Source organism: Pelophylax lessonae (genome assembly GCF_965119305.1).
Source record: "Pelophylax lessonae genome assembly, chromosome: 11".
Taxonomy (NCBI): domain Eukaryota; kingdom Metazoa; phylum Chordata; class Amphibia; order Anura; family Ranidae; genus Pelophylax; species Pelophylax lessonae.
The window spans coordinates 52,505,760-52,526,777 of NC_138778.1; positions in this window are offsets into that span (position 1 = coordinate 52,505,760).

The following is a 21,018-nucleotide window of genomic DNA, read 5'->3' on the forward strand; positions in this document are numbered from 1 at the left end:
AGAAACTCGGCCACCTCCTTGGCCGCCAGGACACTACTGGTGCCCCCCTGGTGATTGATGTAAGCCACAGCCGTGGCGACGTCTGATTGAACCCGAACCGGACAATCAAGTAGGCGAGTTGTCCAATGACTCAGACAAAGTTTGCTCACTCTGAGTTCCAAAACATTGACTGGAAGTTTTGACTCTTCCACCGTCCAGGTACCCTGTACCCTCAACAGGAGATCATCCAGGTATCCCAGTACCGCAATCCCCCTCCGGCGCAGCAATACAACACTGGAGCCAGAACCTTGATAAACACCCTGGGAGCAGAGGCAAGACCAAAAGGTAATGCCAAAAATTGATAATGCTGCTCTGCTACCACAAAGCAAAGAAACCGCTGGTGTCCAGCGTAGATAGGGATGTGTAGATGTGTCCTTGATATCTATGGAGGCCAAGAAATCTCCTTGATGTAGAGACGCCACTACCGTACGGATGGACTCCATCCGAAACCTCTGTACCTGCACAAAACGGTTCAGGGCTTTAAGATCTAGGATGGGGCGCACCTTGCCTTCTTTTCTGGGCACAGTGAACAGGTTTGAATAAAACCCCATAAGCGTTCCAAAGCTGGAACCGGCACAATCATGCCTTGCAACAGCAAGTCGTGTACACCCCCTTTCAAGTCCCTTAACCTGGCTGGGGATAATAGAAGATTGGACAGGAAGAACCTGTCTCGTGGACGAGACCGGAATTTGATTTTGTATCCAAAACAGATCAATTCATGAACCCATTTGTCCTGAATTCCAGGAAGAATCAAAGATGTCCCCCCACCCCAGACTCAGTTGAGGGCGCACCTTCATACAGATGAGGGCTTATCTGTGGGTCTGGATTTACCGCCCTTGGACTTACTGGGCCATGGCTTCTTGGACCACCCCGAAGATCTAAACGGTTTACCTTTTTCCTGTGACCCAGAGGTACGAAAAAGACGTTTATGAGCAAAAAAGGAAGGCCCCTGCCTTCCTTTTGCTGCGCCTTGCCTTTAGAGGATTGGGGCAGATTAGTGCTCTTACCCCCTGTGATACTTTTGATCAACTTGTCCAGAAAGGCTTCAAATAGCTTCTCCCCCTTGAAAGGTAGATCAGCAAAAGCTTTTTTAGAAGCCTGGTCAGCCGACCAGCATTTCAGCCATATCAGGCGCCTAATAGCAACCCCCACTGCTTACATCCTGGCCACCAATAAGGCCAAGTCCAGGGATGTATCACACATTAACACCAGGGCTTGGACCAACTGGTCTAACAGTTCCAGAAACGCAGGTGGAAGCTGTGTCATTTCCAAGTTACTCTTCAGCAACTTCACCCATTCAGTAGCAGTCTGTGCTATGAAAAACATTGACAAAGTTAGCTTTTAGCATGTGAGCCGTCACCACATGTATAGTGCCTTGCGAAAGTATTCGGCCCCCTTGAACTTTGCGACCTTTTGCCACATTTCAGGCTTCAAACAAAGAAATAAAACTGTAATTTTTGTGAAGAATCAACAAGTGGGACACAATCATGAAGTGGAACGAAATTTATTGGATATTTCAAACTTTTTTAACAAATAAAAAAACTGAAAAATTGGGCGTGCAAAATTATTCAGCCCCCTTAATACTTTGTAGCGCCACCTTTTGCTGCAATTAAAGCTGTAAGTCGCTTGGGGTATGTCTATCAGTTTTGCACATCGAGAGACTAAAATTTTTGCACATTCCTCCTTGCAAAACAGCTCAAGCTCAGTGAGGTTGGATGGAGAGCGTTTGTGAACAGCAGTTTTCAGTTCTTTCCACAGATTCTCGATTGGATTCAGGTCTGGACTTTGACTTGGCCATTCTAACACCTGGATATGTTTATTTGTGAACCATTCCATTGTAGATTTTGCTTTATGTTTTGGATCATTGTCTTGTTGGAAGACAAATCTCTGTCCCAGTCTCAGGTCTTTTGCAGACTCCATCAGGTTTTCTTCCAGAATGGTCCTGTATTTGGCTCCGTCCATCTTCCCATCAATTTTAACCATCTTCCCTGTCCCTGCTGAAGAAAAGCAGGCCCAAACCATGATGCTGCCACCACCACGTTTGACAGTGGGGATGGTGTGTTCAGGGTGATGAGCTGTGTTGCTTTTACGCCAAACATAACGTTTTGCATTGTTGCCAAAAAGTTTGATTTTGGTTTCATCTGACCAGAGCCACTTCTTCCACATCTTTGGTGCGTCTCCCAGGTGGCTAGTGGCAAACTTTAAACAACACTTTTTATGGATATCTTTAAGAAATGGCTTTCTTCTTGCCACTCTTCCATAAAGGCCAGATTTGTTCAGTATATGACTGATTGTTGTCCTATGGACAGAGTCTTACACCTCAGCTGTAGATCTCTGCAGTTTATCCAGAGTGATCATGGGCCTCTTGGCTGCATCTCTGATCAGTCTTCTCCTTGTATGAGCTAAAAGTTTAGAGGGACGGCCAGGTCTTCGTAGATTTGCAGTGGTCTGATACTCCTTCCATTTCAATATTATCGCTTGCACAGTGCTCCTTGGGATGTTTAAAGCTTGGGAAATCTTTTTGTATCCAAATCCAGCTTTAAACCTCTCCACAACAGTATCTCGGACCTGCCTGGTGTGTTCCTTGTTCTTCATGATGCTCTCTGCGCTTTAAACGGACCTCTGAGACTATCACAGTGCAGGTGCATTTATACGGAGACTTGATTACACAGGTGGATTCTATTTATCATCATTAGTAATTTAGGTCAACATTGGATCATTCAGAGATCCTCACTGAACTTCTGGAGAGAGTTTGCTGCACTGAAAGTAAAGGGGCTGAAAAATTTTGCGTGCCCAACTTTTCAGTTTTTTATTTGTTAACAAAGTTTGAAATATCCAATAAATTTCGTTCCACTTCATGATTGTGTCCCACTTGTTGTTGATTCTTCACAAAAAAAATTACAGTTTTATATCTTTATGTTTGAAGCCTGAAATGTGGCAAAAGTTGAAAATGAAGATTCTTCCGGTCCTCCTTTATACTCTTCGGCATTCCCCTGTCTGGATTCCGAAATCCTATTTTGCCCAATTGGACTCTGTAATCTCCACCTTTTTGTGGTCTTCCCGACCTCCTCGATTTAGTAAGCGGATCCTCCGTCGGCCCAGGACTCAGGGGGGGCTTGCCTGCCCCGACTTTTACTCCTACTTTTTGGCTGCCATGCTCACCCATGCTCATAACTGGCTATTGTTGGACGACACCAACTCCTCGGTCATCCTCGAGGCGGCTCATGTGGGTTCCTACGAGTCCCTTCGTAATGCCCTGTACCGGGGCCTGAGGGCTCCCTATCCCCCTCTGACTCCAGCTATGCGAGTGGTGGTGCGGGTGTGGACCCAGCTGGTGGTTGCCCCGGAAAGGAAGTTGGCCCGCTGGTCTCCGGACACTCCGCTCTGGTTCAACCCCCACCTGGGAGAATTCCTCTCCATCCCGGACCCGGCCCTGTGGGCTGCTAGGGGCATCAAGACCCTGGCGGACATCAGCGTCGGCGGGACCCTGGCCACATTTGATGGCCTAAAGGCTAAGTTTCAATTGCCTAACTCCTTTTTTTTCAGGTTCCTCCAACTCCGTCATGCCTACCGCGCGCAGTTCCCCACGCCTGTGGCTGGTCTAGAGCGCAGCGACTTTGAGTCTCAGTTATGGGACCCTGGTATGCGTCAGCCGCTCTCCACCATCTACAAGGCCTTGTTACCTTCGGTCCACGCTGGGCTGACGGGACTGCGGGCGGCGTGGAGTGCGGGGGAGGAGGGTCTGGATGATGAGGATTGGGAGGACATCTGGGATGGCTCGTTCCGGCCGCTCATAGCGACCAGGGACGTGCTGATCCAATTTAAAATTCTACATAGGATTTATTACACTCCTCACAAGCTACACCGTATCTATCCTAGCGTTTCGGCCTCCTGCTGGAGATGCACACACGCTCCTGCAGATTTTTCGCACATTTTCTGGGACTGCCCGCAGATTGCCTCTTACTGGCTGGAGGTGACCCGCTTTGTGTCCAGTCTGACTTCCCTCTCGGTTCCGATGACGGTGGGGGTCTGTCTTCTTGGCCTGGTTGACCAGTTGGCGACAGCCAGGGCGACGAGGACCCTTATTGGAATATTACTGTTTTATGCCAGAAAGGCTATAGTCCTAAGGTGGAAGTCTCCCCATTCTCCGACCCTAGGCTTTTGGAAAGGGTTGGTTAATGCGGTGGTTCCGCTATACAAGGCGACCTACATCTCCAGGAATTGCCCTAAAAAATATGAAAAGGTCTGGCGAGCCTGGGTGGATTCTAAATCCACTGTCGACGAGCGAGACTCTGAGTCTGACACGGCTTAATCTCTGGTGGGACCTTGGGGAGAGAGAGCAGAGACTAGGTGTTCCTGTATAAGTATCGGTTTATCTTGCTACTGTTAATTCCTGACTGAAAGTGCTGAGCAGTATGGTTGCGGGTTGTTTTGGGTGGTCTTCTTGGGTTATATTGTTGTCTGTTGGCCGGGGTATGCCCCCTTCTGGCCTTGTCTTTTTATGTGTTTCAACTCAATAAACAGAATTTTCAAAAAAAAAGAAATGTGGCAAAAGGTCGCAAAGTTCAAGGGGGCCGAATACTTTTGCAAGGCACTGTATGAGGCCATTAAGGAGATTCTGAAAAAGAGGAAGATAGATCTGAAAAAAGTGGTCTCAGTCACCACAGAAAAACAACAATACTAGAGCGCTAAAAGAACCACCAGCATATGAGGAGTGAATGATTAAATGTAGACAGCAGGGAGGGGGAGGGGAAAAAAACAAAACAAATAATCAAAGGATGGAAACAAGCTAAAAAGGGGAAAAAAAGAATACCATGACGTCGATGTATGAATAATCCTGGATGGAAATGTCCACAGGCACTGAGCAGCTCTCCACAGAAAAAGAGGAAGTTCTGAATAAACAAAAAAAGAAAAAGAAAAGCGCTCTAAGTGCAGACAGTCTTTATTAAAACAAGGCAAAAGTAGTAACAACTCACTAGACGCCAAGATAGAAGGGCTGTAACACTTCACATTCGTGGGACGAACACACACAGATGCTGCCCCCGCCATGGTAGGAAAGGAAAGTGGAGCTGTGGCGCGACTGAAAAAGGACAACCCTGACCTTATTGCTTACCACTGCATCATTCACCAGACTGTCCTGTGTGCCATTCTATTAGAAAAGTTTGCAGAAATCATGGCCACAATGATGAAACTCATCAACTTCCTCAGGGTATCCTCATCCCATCAACATCGTTTACTAAGACAGTTTTTTAAAGAAATTGAGGCAAATGACCTTTCACTTCAAAACGTTAGGTGGTTGAGTAAAGGCAGTGTATTGGAACGCTTTTGGTCCATTCAAACTGAAACAGCAGCTTACTTAGTACAACCAGAAAGCAAAACCGTTTTCACAAGATGAGCGCACAATGGATAATATTGTTTTCTTAGTGGCCATAACATCACACCTTAACTACCTCAATACTGGGCACTTAAACCCCCTTCCTTCCCAGACCAATTTTCAGCTTTTAGCGCTGTTGCATTTTGAATGACAATTGCGCGGTCATGCAACACTGTACCTAAACCAAATTTATGTCATTTTTTCCCCACAAATAGAGCTTTCTTTTGGTGGTATTTGATCACCGCCAGGTTTTTTCTTTTTTGGTGCACAAATAAAAAAAGAACGAAAAGTTTAAAAAAAAAAAAACGTTTTTTTGTTTAGGTTATAAAATTTTGTAAATAGATACGTTTTTTCCTGCACTGATGACGCCGCACTGACAGGCACTGATGAGGAGACACTGATGGGGTGGCACTGATAGGCAACACTGGTGGGCGGCACTGATAGATGGCAATAACGGGTACTGGTGGGCAGCACTGATAGATGGCAGTGTTGGGCATCACTGATAGGGGGGCACCACTGGCAGGCTCTCTGAGCCCTGTTTGCCATCCCTGGTGGTCATGGTGGGCATCCCCTCCCCCCAGGGCTGCACTGGTAATCAATCATCTGATTACCAGCACAGACCCCCCCCCCCCTGTGATCAGTGAGTAATTAGAAATACTCACTGATCACCCCGGCTGCAGAATCGATCCTCTGATCTTCTCCTCACTGACAGGATCTGTCAGGAGGAGAAAGATCGAAGCCGTTACAACGGCTGTATTGACATTACATGACGGCTATGATTGGTCACAGCCGTCATGTGATCAGGAGGGCCAATCACAGGGCCCTCCTGCCGAGTCTTGTTGCTCTGTGTCCTAGGGACACAGGCACATCGCGATCTCTCTCCTTCTGAAGGACGTTCCGGAACGTCCATTCAGAAGGACGAGACTCCCACCCGGCCGTATATTTACTATGGCCCGGGTGGGAGGTGGTTAATGAACTCAATTTAAAGCTCTAGGGCAAGAACAATACTATCTGTGATTTGATGACCGCTGTCCGCTCCTTCCAGAGAAAACTGGATTTGTTTAGGGAAGATCTTCAAGGCGAGTGCTTGCATTTCACAAAGGTGAAAGAACAGATTCAAGGAAAGAGAGATCTCCTTTTGTTGATTTCATAGATAAACTGATTGGAAACCTCAGTAAAAGGTTTGACAGCTTCAGCCTTGGACAGCAGATCCTCCTGCTCATCCACAATCCATTCCTCATTAAAGATGTCAGAGTGTTTTTTGGGGTGGTAACAAAATTAAAAAGAAAACTGAGGATAATTTGTGCACTTTTTCAAATTGACACCTTGTTTAAGTTAGAAGGTGCAATTTGATTTTACTTGGAAAACCGGATGTGTTTTATAAAAGAGTTATTGATTTGTTTCCATTTTGTTTTTGTTAAGGATAGTTGCTTGTATTCCATACAAAGACTACAGCAAATGTAAAGCTATCCTAGTTCCAACTGTCCACATGTTTAATGTCGTAACTGAAACTTGACAAGAAATATTGCTGAAATGCTATGGAAATTGTACATGTCTCATTTTTGATAAGACATACGGTGACTAATCTTTCCGAGGCAGCACTGACTTGAGATTCGGACCTCAGAAAATTTTAGCAACCAGCCCTCTTTGAATTTTAATTCATTACCCCTGCTTTAAAGTAAAAGACCTTACACCGCCCTAAAAAGAGCTGTAAGCAGACCGGGGACAATTGCACATTGGAAGGATAAACCTTACCGGAGGATAAGAACAAAACTCGATCTTGTAACCGGACTAAATGACCTTGTGGACCCACCTGTTCTTGTACCAGGAAGGTCCACTTGTCCAGGGACCAGCAAAGACACTCCTTACCCCCAGATAAAAGTAAGGGCGCACCATCCTGCTGAAGGGGCCTTGTCTGCAGGTCTGGAGAAGCCCGCACTTGACTTGCCAGATGAAGTTCGCTTGGATTCTCCAGAGGCCCCAAAGGGCTGAGATCCCTTGTCAGTCGAACCGAAAACTAAACGTTTTATAAGCCGAAAAGGAGGGCCCACGTCTACAAGGGTCCTTGCCCTTAGTAGCCTGCGTTACAAAAACACAGAATTTTTGTAAAATCTTACCTGTAAAATTCCTTTCTCTGAGTCCTCCGACAGTCTCGCCGCCTTCCATAAGTCATTACTATTGGGTATTGACTTCTGCTCCGCAGGAGTAGCTAGGCATAAGACTTAGTCAAAAGAACAAAAGCATTTGCATAGACACACCCATGGGGGGCTGTCCCACTGGTCAATACCCCTCTGCAGTGAACACTCCCAACTCAGTTTGGTAGCATAGCAGTAAGTGTACAAGAAAACCCCAAAAGAGGGACGGGGCGGCGACTGTCGGAGGACTCAGAGAAAGGAAATTTAAAGTTAAGATTTTATAAAAATTCTGTTTTCTCTTACGTCCTCCGACAGTCGCCGCCTCCTCTAAGACATCACTATTGGGATGTCCCAAAGCAGTGTAGACATGAGGGGTGGGAGACGCAACCGTAGAAAAAGGCAACGCAGTACCCACATCAGAGAAAGGAACCTTACACACACAGTAAGAGAACCTTCTGGGCAACAGAAAACAAGGCTCAACAGGAGCAACAGCCCAGGAAAGCAAATAACCCAGGGGATAAAACCCCAACAGCCAGGGACCCACAAAAAAACACAAGGGTCCTTCATGGCACAGCCGCACTGAGAACTTTGTGGCCAAAGGAGGCATCAGCTGATGCCAGAACATCCACCTTTTAGAATTTGGAAAAGGTGTGCACCGACGACCAAGTCGCAGCCTTGCACACCTGGGCCACCGAGGCACGATGCCAATAGGCCCAGGACGCACTCAAAGATCTGGTAGAGTGCACCTTAACAGGGAAGGGTGGAACCCGTTCCTTCAAAGCATAGGCCTGTTCAATGGTCTGTCTGATCCATTTGGCAATGGTCGCCGCAGACGCAGCCATGCCCTTCCGAGGTCCCTCAGGAAGGACAAAGAGGGAATCCGTTTTCCGAAAGGATTCAGTGGACGACAGGTAAACCCTGATCGCCCTGACAACATCCAAGGAATGCAACGCAACCTCCTTAGGATGCTTAGGTTTCGCACAGAGCGAAGGCAGAACAATGTCCTCATTAAAGGTGGAACTCAGAGACCACCTTAGGAAAAAAGACGAATGAGGTCGCATGACCACCTTATCCTTGTGGATCACCAAGAAGGGAGAGCGGCAAGACAATGCCGCCAGCTCCGACACTCTGTGAGCCAAAGTGATCGCCACTAAAAAGGCAACCTTAGACAGCAGAGGCAACGATATCTCCCGAATGTTTTCAAAGGGAGCACGCTGTAACACGGACAGAACCAAGTTCAAGTCCCATGGAGGTAAAGGCTCCCTCCTGGGAGGAGCCAAATGTCGCACACCTTGAATGAAGGTGCGAATTAAGGAATGAGACGCCACAGGGAGTTGGAAAAGAATAGCCAGTGCAGACACCTGGCCCTTTAACGTGGCCAGCGCCAGGCGCTGGTCCACCCCAGACTAGAGGAAAGCCAACACTCTCGACACCGGGTACGAGCGAGGGGAGAACCCCCTGGACTCACACCAGGCGAAATAAGCTTTCCAGGTACGGTAATAGATTTTACCAGATTAAGTTTTCCTAGCCTTGATCAGAGTAGGAATGACCTCAGGGGAGAGACCCCTGTCTCTCAGGACCTGGGTCTCAACAGCCAGGCCGTTAAAGCCAGCGACTGTAAAGCAGGATGGAGGATCGGTCCCTGAGACAGTAGATCTTCCCGCACTGGCAGCCGCCAAGGAGGCGCCACTGCCAGGTGAACAACGTCGGCGTACCAGGACTGGCGTGGCCAGTCCGGCGCTACCAGAATCATCAGGTGCGGTTCCGAGGCTAACCTGCGAAGGAACCTGGACAACAACTGAATCGGAGGAAAGGCATACATCAGACGATACTGATGCCAAGGGGCCACCAACGCATCCGAGGCATCTGCCAGAGGATCACGCGTTCTTGCCACGAACCTTTCCACCTTGTGGTTTAGCCGAGACACGAACAGATCCATGTCTGGGGAATCCCCACTTTGCACACAGCATTCGGAAGACCTCCGGGTGCAGGGACCATTCCCCCTGGTCCAGGGTCTGGCGGTTCAGATAGTCGGCCTGCCAAGTCTCGGCCCAAGACAATGTCTGTCACCTTCCGGGCCGCCCGGGCACTCCTGGTGCCCCCTTGGTGGTTGATGTAAGCCACCGCGGTAGCATTGTCCGTCTGTACCCGAACCGGACGGCCCCGAAGACGATCCGACCACTGGAAGAGACAGTTTGATTGCTCTCAATTCCAATATGTTGATCGGAAGGGAGGATTCCTCCCCCGACCAAGTGCCCTGGGCAGATAGGTGGCCCAGGACTCCACCCCAGCCCGACAGGCTGGCATCCGTGGTAATCACCGTCCACAGCAATGGACGGAAGGATTTTCCTTCTGACACAGCCGGGGACTGAAGCCACCACAGAAGATCCGTTCTTGTCCGGCGACTCAATGAGACACTCAGATCCAAGGACTGAGGTAGTCTGTCCCACCTGGCCAGGATCTCCGCTTGAAGAGACCGTGTGTGAAACTGAGCAAAAGGTATCGCCTCAAAGGCTGACACCATCAACCCCAGGGACCGCATGCAGGTCCTGAGTGACGAGGACGGCCTGTCCCAGAGGGACCGGATCTCGTCCTGCAAGGTCCGGAGCTTGTCCTCTAGCAAGAACACCTTCGCTTGAGCAGAGTCCAGAACCATTCCCAGATAGGGAAGACGAACCGAAGGAGACAAGGTCGACCCCAGAAACGGGTGAGGGCGTCCCTTCAGGCAGGGGCGGATTGACCCGCCGCACCGGCATTGCCGGATTTCTGCTGGCCCGCCCAGGGCTTCTTCTGGCTACCTTGGCCCTTGAAGGGCTTGCCCTTGGTTTGATTCCGAAAGGCACGAAAGGACCCCTGATTGGGTCGAGGGGCGGAACCCCGCTTGCCACGAAAGGACTTGTTCTTCGGGTTTTGGGGCAGCATGGTGCTCTTGCCCCCATGACACCTTTTACCAAGGTATCCAACGCCTCGCTGAAAAGGCGAGAACCAGCGTAGGGAAAATCGGCAACTTTTTTCCGTGATGTCTGGTCAGCCGACCAGCTCTTTAGCCAGATCAGTCGACGGTTAGGTTAAGCACCGTAACACTAGATAGGCGTGCTACCAAAGGGGCCTCATTTAAGGCCGCATTGCACAAATACATGACTCCTTGGTGAATTTGATCCACCATAGCCAGCGTGGCAGAATCAGACGCGAGGTTGCATCTAAGCACCTTAGTCCAATCTGCCACTGCCTGAGCCACCAGAACGGACGCGAAAACAGGTTTGAGAAAGGAACCCGCCACCGTGTAGGAATGGCGGGCTATAGACTCCAACCTTCTGTCCGTGGGATCCCGAAAAACCGGGGTCTCCTCCGTAGGAATCAAGGTAGCCTTGTTCAACACGGCCACAGTGTGATCCACCTGCGGAGGCACACACCATCACGATTCCGTAGCCGGCGCAAAGGGATAAAGTAATTTAAACCGACTAGGAACCATGAATGGACGTTTTAAAGTGCGCCACAGTTCATTCACAGTGTAATGAAATTCAGCGGGGCAGGGAAAAACCTGCGCCGACTTGCGGGTCCTGTGTGTACCAAAAGAGGACACAATGCCCGGAGGACTGGGCTCATCCTCCAAATGTAGTGTTTCCTTTACAGAAACAATCAATTCATCCATGGCCGCGCGTTTCAGGCAACCCCGGGGGAGAAACATCAACCCCCTCCACAGACCCCAGATGGTCCAAGGATGAGCGAGACCCTGAAAAGGGGCACGCCTGTCGCAGCAGCCACATCACCATCTGAATCAGAGGAGATAGATAATCTGGGTCTCTTCCTAGCAGCACGTTCAGCCATCAGTACCTCCATTTTGGACACTAAAGACGCCACTACAGCGTCCAAATCAGGTATAGCAGGGGCCCCAGCAGGACTGGGGTCCCCCACCAGAGCTGGGAGGGAATTTGCTGTCCTGAGATTCCATTGCCCAAGTTAGAAAACAACAGTGCAATAAAAGGTACTGGCCCTTTAAAATCGCTGCGGAGTGCGCAGCCCACCGCTATATGTATAGTGACTAAAGACCCCCAAAATGAGAAGAAACTGAGCCAGGAATGACAACAGAAAGTTATGGAAGAGACAGTCTGCAGAGCCCCACAGAGTGTTATCACACAGATCGCTGCTTCAGAGGAAAAGGAAGTGAGGTCAGAAGAGGCTGAACTAAAAGCTGCAATGACCCAGGGAAAATGGCTGCCCATAGAAATGAATGGGAGGCATCGGGAAAATGGCCGCCGAACATGTGCTCGGAACGATCGGTCTGCCACACGCAAGATGACGCCAAAACAGCATGTACTGTAGCCCACAGTGAAGCCAGACATGCCTGCCCATATTAAAGATGGCGGACAGTGCGGTTTTTCCCCGCTACGGCCGCCACACACATCGTCTGCACCCCCAGTGAAAACACCTAAGTGACAGGGAAAAGGGCTCCCACAAACACACAGCACCATAGCGCAGCGTTTGTACAAAAGACCCCCGCAGGGATCGCAACAGGGAGTCCCACACCGGCACAGACATGGGGGACACACAGCAACACAGGACTGCCACCCCAGACAGAGGCCCCACACAGAAGTACTTACCTGTACCAGATGGCGTGGGGAGCCTCAGAACGGAAAGCCGCTGTCCTCATCTGACAGGGAATGCCGTTAGCCAAGGACACTACACTGCAGTATCGCAGATGTGTCCGGTGAGGTAGCCACCTCACGGCTGCATCCCTGCTGCGAGCAGGGATGGGTTGTTCAGAATGCCAGGACGAACCATGGCTGAACGCTCGATGGCGGGCTGGGGGTCCCTCTGCCCTGTAGAACCAGGACGGTCAGTCCGATTCCCAGCTCCGCATGAATCCATCTTCATCCGAAGAACAGACTAAAAAAACTAAAGCTGACAAAATAAACAGCTAGTAAATCAAAGAAAAAAACTGACATTTTCAAAGAAAAAAGATAGAAAGGCTGAGACTGTAGCCCCAGCACAGGGAAAGCCTAACTACTCCTGACGCTAGGCAGAAACAAACTGAGTTGGGAGTGTTCACTGCAGGGGGGTATTGACCAGTGGGACAGCCCCCATGGATGTGTCTATGCAAATGCTTTTGTTCTTTTGACTAAGTCTTATGCCTAGCTACTCCTGCGGAGCAGAAGTCAATACCCAATAGTGATGACTTAGAGGTGGCGACGACTGTCGGAGGACATAAGAGAAAGGTACTTTTCCCCCTGTGCGACCTTTAATGTCATCCAGGGTAACAACCAAACAGGCAATCTCCTTGAAAGGAAAGATCAGTCAAGGCCTTTTCAGAAGTCTGGTCCGCAGACCAGCATTTGTGCCAAAAGACACGCCAAAGGACCACTGCCGAGCCACTAGGGGAGCCACATCCAAAGAGGCATCACAGATAAACTGTAGCCCCTGGATCAGTTGGTCTGCCAGTAAAGGCAGAGGGGAGTTACTCCCCCTCCAGGTCACTGCACAAAAGTCTAGCCCATTCGGTTAGAGTCTGCGACACAAGAGCAATGGCGATATCGGCCTCAGTGCCAAACCAGCCAGGGTGTACATAATGCAGGCCCCAGCCTGCGCCTTCCTGTCAGCCAGGTCTTCTGCAACCGGAATCATGGTTACCTTGTTTAATCTGGAAACCAGAGTGTCCACCACCGGTTGAACAGTCCACTTCTTAAGGGAGTCCTCATAGGGGTTATCGGCAAGCAAAACAATGCTTTGGTCGCCCCCACTCTTTAGTGACAATTCTGTCAAAACAGGAGGGGAAAGGGAACACCTTTTCTGCTCGCTCTGGATGGCTTGCGAGTGCCAAAAAGGAACCTGCGCCTCCGTTGCAGCTGCATCCTCCATCATTAAAGTCTCACGCACAACTACAATCAGTGCGTCCACCAGCGCCTTTTCGTACGTGGTTGCAGAAGAGGAACTATCCTCACTATCTGAGGATTCAGGGTGCGTGGTCGCAGACCCTGCAGGGTGACCCACTTCCGTGGCGGCCGATTCAGATTCAGGATCTGATGAGACCGATGAGGCAGGGGGAGGCAGGGGTGCTTTTTGCCAGCCCGTCGCCTAAAAACCACCTCCACCCGGGACACAAAGGACTCCAGAACCGCCATCAGTGCATCGATGGATGGATGGGACCCAGAGGGCCCCACAACCATAGATAGGGGATCAGGTGGGGACTCCACAAAAAAAAAAAAAATAAAAAAAAAAAAAGTGTAATACACAGCTAAGGGACAACCACTCTGGCAACACCACTTGGTTGCCAGTCACAACACCAATCGATCCTCAGCAGAGAGGCAAGGACCCCACAAGACTCCCTATCCCGCAGAAACCAGGCACCGCAGCTACCAGGAGAATCTGCACTGCATGAGCGGCCATCAGGAAAATGAAAGGATCCAGGACGCAGCACCAGGGGATGGGGGGGGGCTCCCACCGCCACCCAGATGGCTCCACTGTCATGGCCTCCGCTATTTTCAATGGCAAACCACCACCAAATGGCTGCTGGACTACACAAACATGGCCTCCGTGCATTGAGCACACAGTCTACAAGAAAATGGTAGCAGCACAAGGCTCCCAGGGACCCAGAAGGGATATCCCAAGGCCTCAGAAAAGGGGACAGGCAGGAAAGGGGGGGGGCAGCAACAGCCCCCACCAGATACAGTCCCCCACAGCCAATTGCTGGCAGTGCACCCCTATCGCCAGCAAGCCACCCCACAGCGTCAGTGGAGGGGGGGCAATATGGCCCACAGCAACCACCAGACTGATGAGGGGGGGGTGCCCAACAGGAAGGAGGGGAACCAAGGGGTCCGACTGTCCCATGAAGAGGCCCAGGTCCACCCCAAAACACTTAAGGGGGGGGGGAGGGGAGCTACTCAACGAACCAGGCGGGCACTGCTCCAGACAGAACCCCTCACTATCGAAATGGGGTTGGGGACCTGTCAGCCAGGATGAACGCTGCGACAAAGTCGTATGCAACCTTGCCAGACGCTTAACTTGCAGGCCAGGCTCAGTCTGGTGGGGCCATGTCCGTCTGCACGTGCTCGCTGGCCAGACTGGGGTGATCACTGGATCTATATTATCCAGCCTGTTGCCCAGTCCGGCAACTGATGGTAGATCTTACAGGAAAAAAATGGATTTTTGTAAAATCTTACCGTAAAATCCTTTTCTCTTAGCTCATCGACAGACGTAGTCCTCGGTGATACACCACCTTCGGGTTATGTTACCTCCGCAGGAGCAGGACTAGACAGGAAATTAAAAAGCTCTGGCCACACCCTAGGGGCAGTCCCAGAGGGTATATCCTCTCTCTCTCTGCCTCAGCAAATCAGTTATGTGAAAAAGCAGTGCTTAGAGAATTTAACCCAACCCAACTCCAAAACAGAGGGGCGGGGACTACGTCTGTCGATGAGCTAAGAGAAAAGGATTTTACGGTAAGATTTTACAAAAATCCATTTTTCTCTAGCGCTCATCGACAGACGTAGTCCTCGGTGATACACCACCTTCGGGACGTCCCAGAGCAGTATCACAACTGAGGGGTGGGAAAATGGAAATCAAATCCCAATCTAGAAGGCCCAACCGGTGCCAACTAGAAGTTTACAATGCTCATCCTTAATGATGAGACTCAACCAAAAAAAAAAAAAAAAAGAGAAAACAATTTTTTTTTTTTTTTTTTTCAAACAGAAAAAAACCCTCGAGGTAGACCACCGGTCTCCTCAAATTGCGGCCTGCAAAACCTTGCGGCCAAATGAGGCATCCGCCGATGCCGTCACATCAATTTTATAGAATTTTGTAAAGGTATGTACCGACGACCAGGTGGCCGCCTTACATACCTGGACCACTGACGCCTGATGGCGAAAGGCCCAGGAAGTACTGAGCGCTCGAGTGGAGTGCGCCCTAACAGGGAACGGAGGACTCTGACCCTTAATAGAATAAGCCTGTACCACCGTTTGTCTAATCCATTTGGCAATGGTCGCGGCAGATGCAGGCAAACCCTTTCTGGGGCCATCCGTGATCACAAAAAGTGAATCCGTCTTACGGAATGATTCCGTAGCTTTCAGGTATACCCTGATTGCCCGAACCACATCTAAGGAATGCAACGCATGTTCCCGATGATGCTTGGGCTGAGGACACAAGGAAGGTAGTACAATATCTTCATTCAGATGAAAATCTGAAACCACCTTGGGAAGAAAAGATGGCTTAGGATGAAGTACTACCTTATCCCTATGAATCACTAGGTATGGTGACTGGCATGATAATGCAGCCAGTTCTGACACCCTGCGAGCAGAAGTAATAGCCACCAAGAAGGCCACCTTCTGGGATAGAGTAAGCAAGGGAATCTCCCTGATGTTTTCAAAAGGAGGTTTCTGTAGAACCGACAAAACCAAATTAAGATCCCAGGGCGGTAAGGGCGCGCGGACTGGAGGAGCCAGGTGCCGCACCCCCTGGATGAAATTCCGCACCAAGGATTTGGTCCGAATAGGTACGTGGAGGAAATCCTAAAGATTCGCACCACGCAATATAAGTCTTCCATGTGTGATAATAGACTTTGCTGGAAGTCGCTTTCCTTGCTTTAATAAGGGTAGGAATGACTGAAGTAGACAAACCTCTGTCCTTCAGTACTTGGGTCTCAATGGCCAGGCCATTAAAACCAGCGACTGTAAAGCACGAAGGTAAATTGGTCCTTGAGACCACAGACACTCCCTGAGACGAAGTTCCCACGGAACGTCTGCGACTAACATGTCCAAGTCGGCCAGGCCGGCTTGAGGAGGCCAGCCTAGAATTTCTAGGACCACTTCCCACACATTTATCAGATACCTGATAGTTATCAGGAAAAGTGATCTTTTCTGGTTGAACCTCAGGGACCGAAGTCACCCGACTAGAGGCTACTTGGCCTATCTGGTCAACCAGATCCGATTCCTGTGAGGTATCGGGACTAATCTTAGGAAAAGGTAAAGGAAAAGATCTTTTCAGGGAACGGTAACTACCGCTTCCTGTGGTACTTAAATGTTGGAAGGGAAGAATCGCACCGGTAGTAGTGGTTGATGCTCGATCTAATGTCCTGAATACCGGTGAAAACGTCCCCCCACCCTGAAACCGGGTGGGGGCGCACCTTCAGGCTGTGTACTCCTTTGCTTCGGGTTTGGCTGGGTTGGTCCCCTTCTTGAACCCTCCTGGAGGAGTCTTGCCTTTCCCGCTAGTACCAGCCGGGCGCCCTTTATGGGCGGTAAAGAAAGGTCCTCGCTTGTTGCGAGGTCCCTTAGCTTTTGCAGCCTGTGGCAAAAAAGTGCTCTTGCCCCCAGTGGCATCCTTAATGATTTCATCTAGGTTGGCTCCAAATAGACGATTCCCCTGAAAGGGGAGATTGGTCAAGGTCTTTTTGGAACCTAGGTCAGCTGACCAGCATTTTAACCACAGCACACGTCTGAGGATCACTGCTAACTTAGATGCATGCCCTAATAGGGGAGTAGTGTCCAAGGCTGCGTCACAGATAAACCGTAGCCCTTGTATGATCTGTTCCATCAAATCAGATGTCTCCTGGGGAATATCTTTTCCCCTAAGATCTTGGCGTACCATCTTCGCCCATTCCGTAAGTGTCTGGGAAACTAGACCAATAACGATTACTGGTCTAAATGCTGACCCTATCAGAGAAAAGATAGTGCGGGACTCTGCTTCTATCTTTCGATCCACCGGATCCTTAAAGGACGAAGTGTCCTCCACTGGAATAACCGTGGCTTTATTCAGCCTGGAAATAGGCGGATCCACGACTGGTGGTACCGTCCATTTCTTAATGATGGATTCCTCAAACGGATAGCGTCTAGCAATACGCTTGGAAATAGTAAAGGTACGTTTAGAATGCTCCCATTCTCCTTTAATCTGATTACCAAAACATTTAGGTACAGGAAAAGCCTTCGCCGTCTTGATGGGCTTATTAGTCCCAAAAGGCCTCTCTGTTTCAGTTGCCTCTGCCGGTAAAGCCTCAAGTTTTAAGGTTTCTTGCACTGCCACAACTAGTGCGTCCACCAATGCTTCTTCCTGAATTATAGCAAGAGAAGAAGCGTCCTCCTCACTGTCTGAGGGGGCTTTACTTGGGATAACAGCCCTTGCAGAGGAACCTGCAACTGCCGTGACCATCTCTGAATCTGAGTCAGAGGTGTCAGATGGTATAGGGGTAGGCGGGGGTCGCTTCCTTGACCCCCGTCCCTGACAGGCCGCCTCCACCCGAGCCACCATAGACTCCAAAATTGCTGTAAATGACTCTATACTCTGTGCACCGGCGGGTCCCGAGGCCCCCTTGAGGGAAACAGGTGGGGGAATATGTGTGGCAGGGTCCATAATAACTCCAGTTACTTCCTGGATAATATAATTCAAAAGTAAAGAAAAAAACTTTTTTTTTTTTTTTTTTCTTTTCTGACCCCCAGCGCCACAAAAAAGCCCCTTAGTGTTACCTGCTTAGGGATCCCTATCGATCGAGAGAGAGAGAGATAGACCCCCAGGCTCACCACTTGATGCTCAGAGTTAAACTGCAACAGCTTACAGCGCTGTCTTGACAAACAGGAAGTCTTTTGGCTGGCTGCCCAGGAAGAAAGGAGGCGGCTCCGCCCCTCTGCACGCCTTCCGGCGCCTCCCCCAAGCTCCACGAGGTGTAGGATCACCTCAAACATGGCCGCCCCCATGCTGGAGACACGAGGCTACGCCAAAATGGCGGCTCGTGCGATCCTGCAAGAAAAAATGGCGGCGGCCTGCTGAATGTCGGTGTGCTGCACACAACACTGTCTCTGCCTGGGGATATGGCGTGGTTGGCGGTATCGGCCCCTGGCGGACCGCATGGCCGTTCGGGAGGCCTGCTAATAGCTGGAGATCTGATTTGGAAGGCAGTCTACATGTCCGTGGCTTCTGACTGGTAGGTAGCTTATACTTAACCCATAAGATTCCCAGAATGCCACAGATTACATCTTTTAAACATGTATACAATAGATTGTTAGCTCCCAAACCAAGCCTCCTGGCTTTTTGTACACAAAAAATCACACTCAAAGTAGGAGGATATGTGACATGTTATAGGATAGAAAGGACTCTTTCTTACCATACCGAGAGGGGCCCGCGTTCACCACAAAACCCGTCAGAGGGAAAGGGGGAACAACTACTCACCATACCGGAACCAGGCGGGCACCAACTCCTGACAGTACCCCTCTCCACCGGGGCGGGAGGGCTGTCGACCGATACGAACGCCGTGACTCATGGTCTTTGGCGTTTCAGCGAGACGTTTAACTCGCGGGTTCAGTCCTTTTAATGGGACTTTGTCGCGGCCGACCCAGCGCGGAGCTATGGCCTGCACGCGCTCGTAGGCTGAACTGGGGTGACCACCGGATCTCAACATCCAGCCCGTCGCCCAGTTCAGCTTTCTTGCTTGAAGATCTCACAGGAACACTGGAGAAAAAGCTGTCTAAAAAAATCCTTTAAGAAAAAATTCTTGCCAGGACCTAAGATCCCAGCAAGGTGTCTAGGTCCTTACTCCTAACTAGACAGAAAATAACTGATTTGCTGAGGCAGAGAGAGAGAGGATATACCCTCTGGGACTGCCCCTAGGGTGTGGCCAGAGCTTTTTAATTTCCTGTCTAGTCCTGCGACTGCGGAGGTAACATAACCCGAAGGTGGTGTATCACCGAGGACTACGTCTGTCGATGAGCGCTAGAGAAAATTGGATTGTCTTACCGTAAAATCCTTTTCTTTGAAGTTCATTGATGGACCCAGTCTTCAGATCAGTAGGATTATGCTGCCCCCTACAGGAGTAGGACACTAGGCAGAAAAAAAAGTTCTGGCTACGCCTATGGGCAGTCCCAGGGGGGTATACCCTCTCTCCCTGCTATAGGATGTCAGTTTTGTTATCAAAGCAATGTCAGAGAAAATAACCTAACACAAAATAGAGGGGCAGGTACTGTGTCCGTCAATGAGCTTCAGAGAAAAGGATTTTACAGATAGACAAAAATCCAATTTTCTCTCATTCGTTGACGGACGCAGTCTTCTGATCTTTGTATACGTAAAGACGTCCCAAAGCAGTGCCATAAAATGAGCTGTGGGAACAGGAGAAAAATAAGTCCAAGACTAAACCATAGTCAACCAGGCAACATAGGACTCATCAGAACAAGATGAGAGCCACCTTAAAAACCGTAAACAAATTTTTGTGGCCAAAGGAGGCATCTGCAGATGCCAGCACATCCACCTTATAAAATTTAGTGAAGGTATGAACAGACGACCAGGTAGCCGCCTTCCAAACCTGAAGCACAGATGCCTGATGGCGAAAAGCCCAGGATGCACTAAGCGCCTGAGTAGATTGCGCCTTAACAGAGAAAGGAGGAACCTGACCCTTAAATGAATAAGCCTGCACCACTGTCTGATCCATCTGGAAATTGTTGCAGCAGACGCAGGCAGCCCTTTCTTCGGGCCATCCGTGAGTACAAAAAAATCAGAACTCCGAAAAGACTCAGTAGTTGCCAAGTACACAGATTGCTCGAACCACATCTAAAGTATGCAGTGCAAATTCCTTGGGAGGTTTTGAGGGTAACACCATGTCCTTATTTAAGTGAAAAACTGAAAACCACCTTTGGAAGAAAGGACGGATCCAGGCGAAGTATCACTTTATCCGTGTGAACCACAAGATAGGGGGAACGACAGGACAACGCCGCCAGTTAAAACACCCTGCGCGCAGAAGTAATGGCCACCTTCTTGTATACGGTAAGCAGAGGAATCTTCTGAATACTTTCAAAGGGAGATTTCTGGAGAACAGAAAGCACCAAATTAAGGTCCCAAGGTGGCAACAGAGGTCGCACCGGAGGTACCAAGTGTCACACACCAAGGAATGGGTGGCTAATGGCCTTTGGAAGAAGATTGCCAAGGCCGAGACCTGACCCTTGATAGTACTCAAGGCCAACTTTTGATCAACCCCCCCGATTGAAAGAAAGCCAAGATCCGAACCACCGAGTAAGAGCAAGGAGCCCCAAGAGACCCACACCAAGTAATACGATTGCGACATCATAATACGACAAAAGGTCTGCGCGTGCTCGTTTGCCAGCTGGCGTGACCACTGGATCTATATATCCAGCCAGTCGCCCATATCCAGCATAGTTGTAGATCTCACTGGAAAAAAATCCGGAGAAAAAGCCAACTAGAAAAAAAAAAAAAAAAAAAACTTTGCCAGGACCAGAGATCCCAGCAAGTAACTAGGTCCTTACTCCTGACTAGGCAGATTAAAATAGGACATTCTATAGCAGGAATACCCCCTGGGACTGCCCATAGGCGTAGCCAGAACTTTTTTCTGCCTAGTGTCCTACTCCTGTAGGCGGCAGCATAACCCTACTGATATGAAGATCAGAAGACCGAGTACATCAATAAATAGAGGAAAAAAAAATCTAAAAAGAAAAACATTGGCCAGGACCAGAGATCCCAGCAAGGAGCTAGGTCCTTACTCCTAAC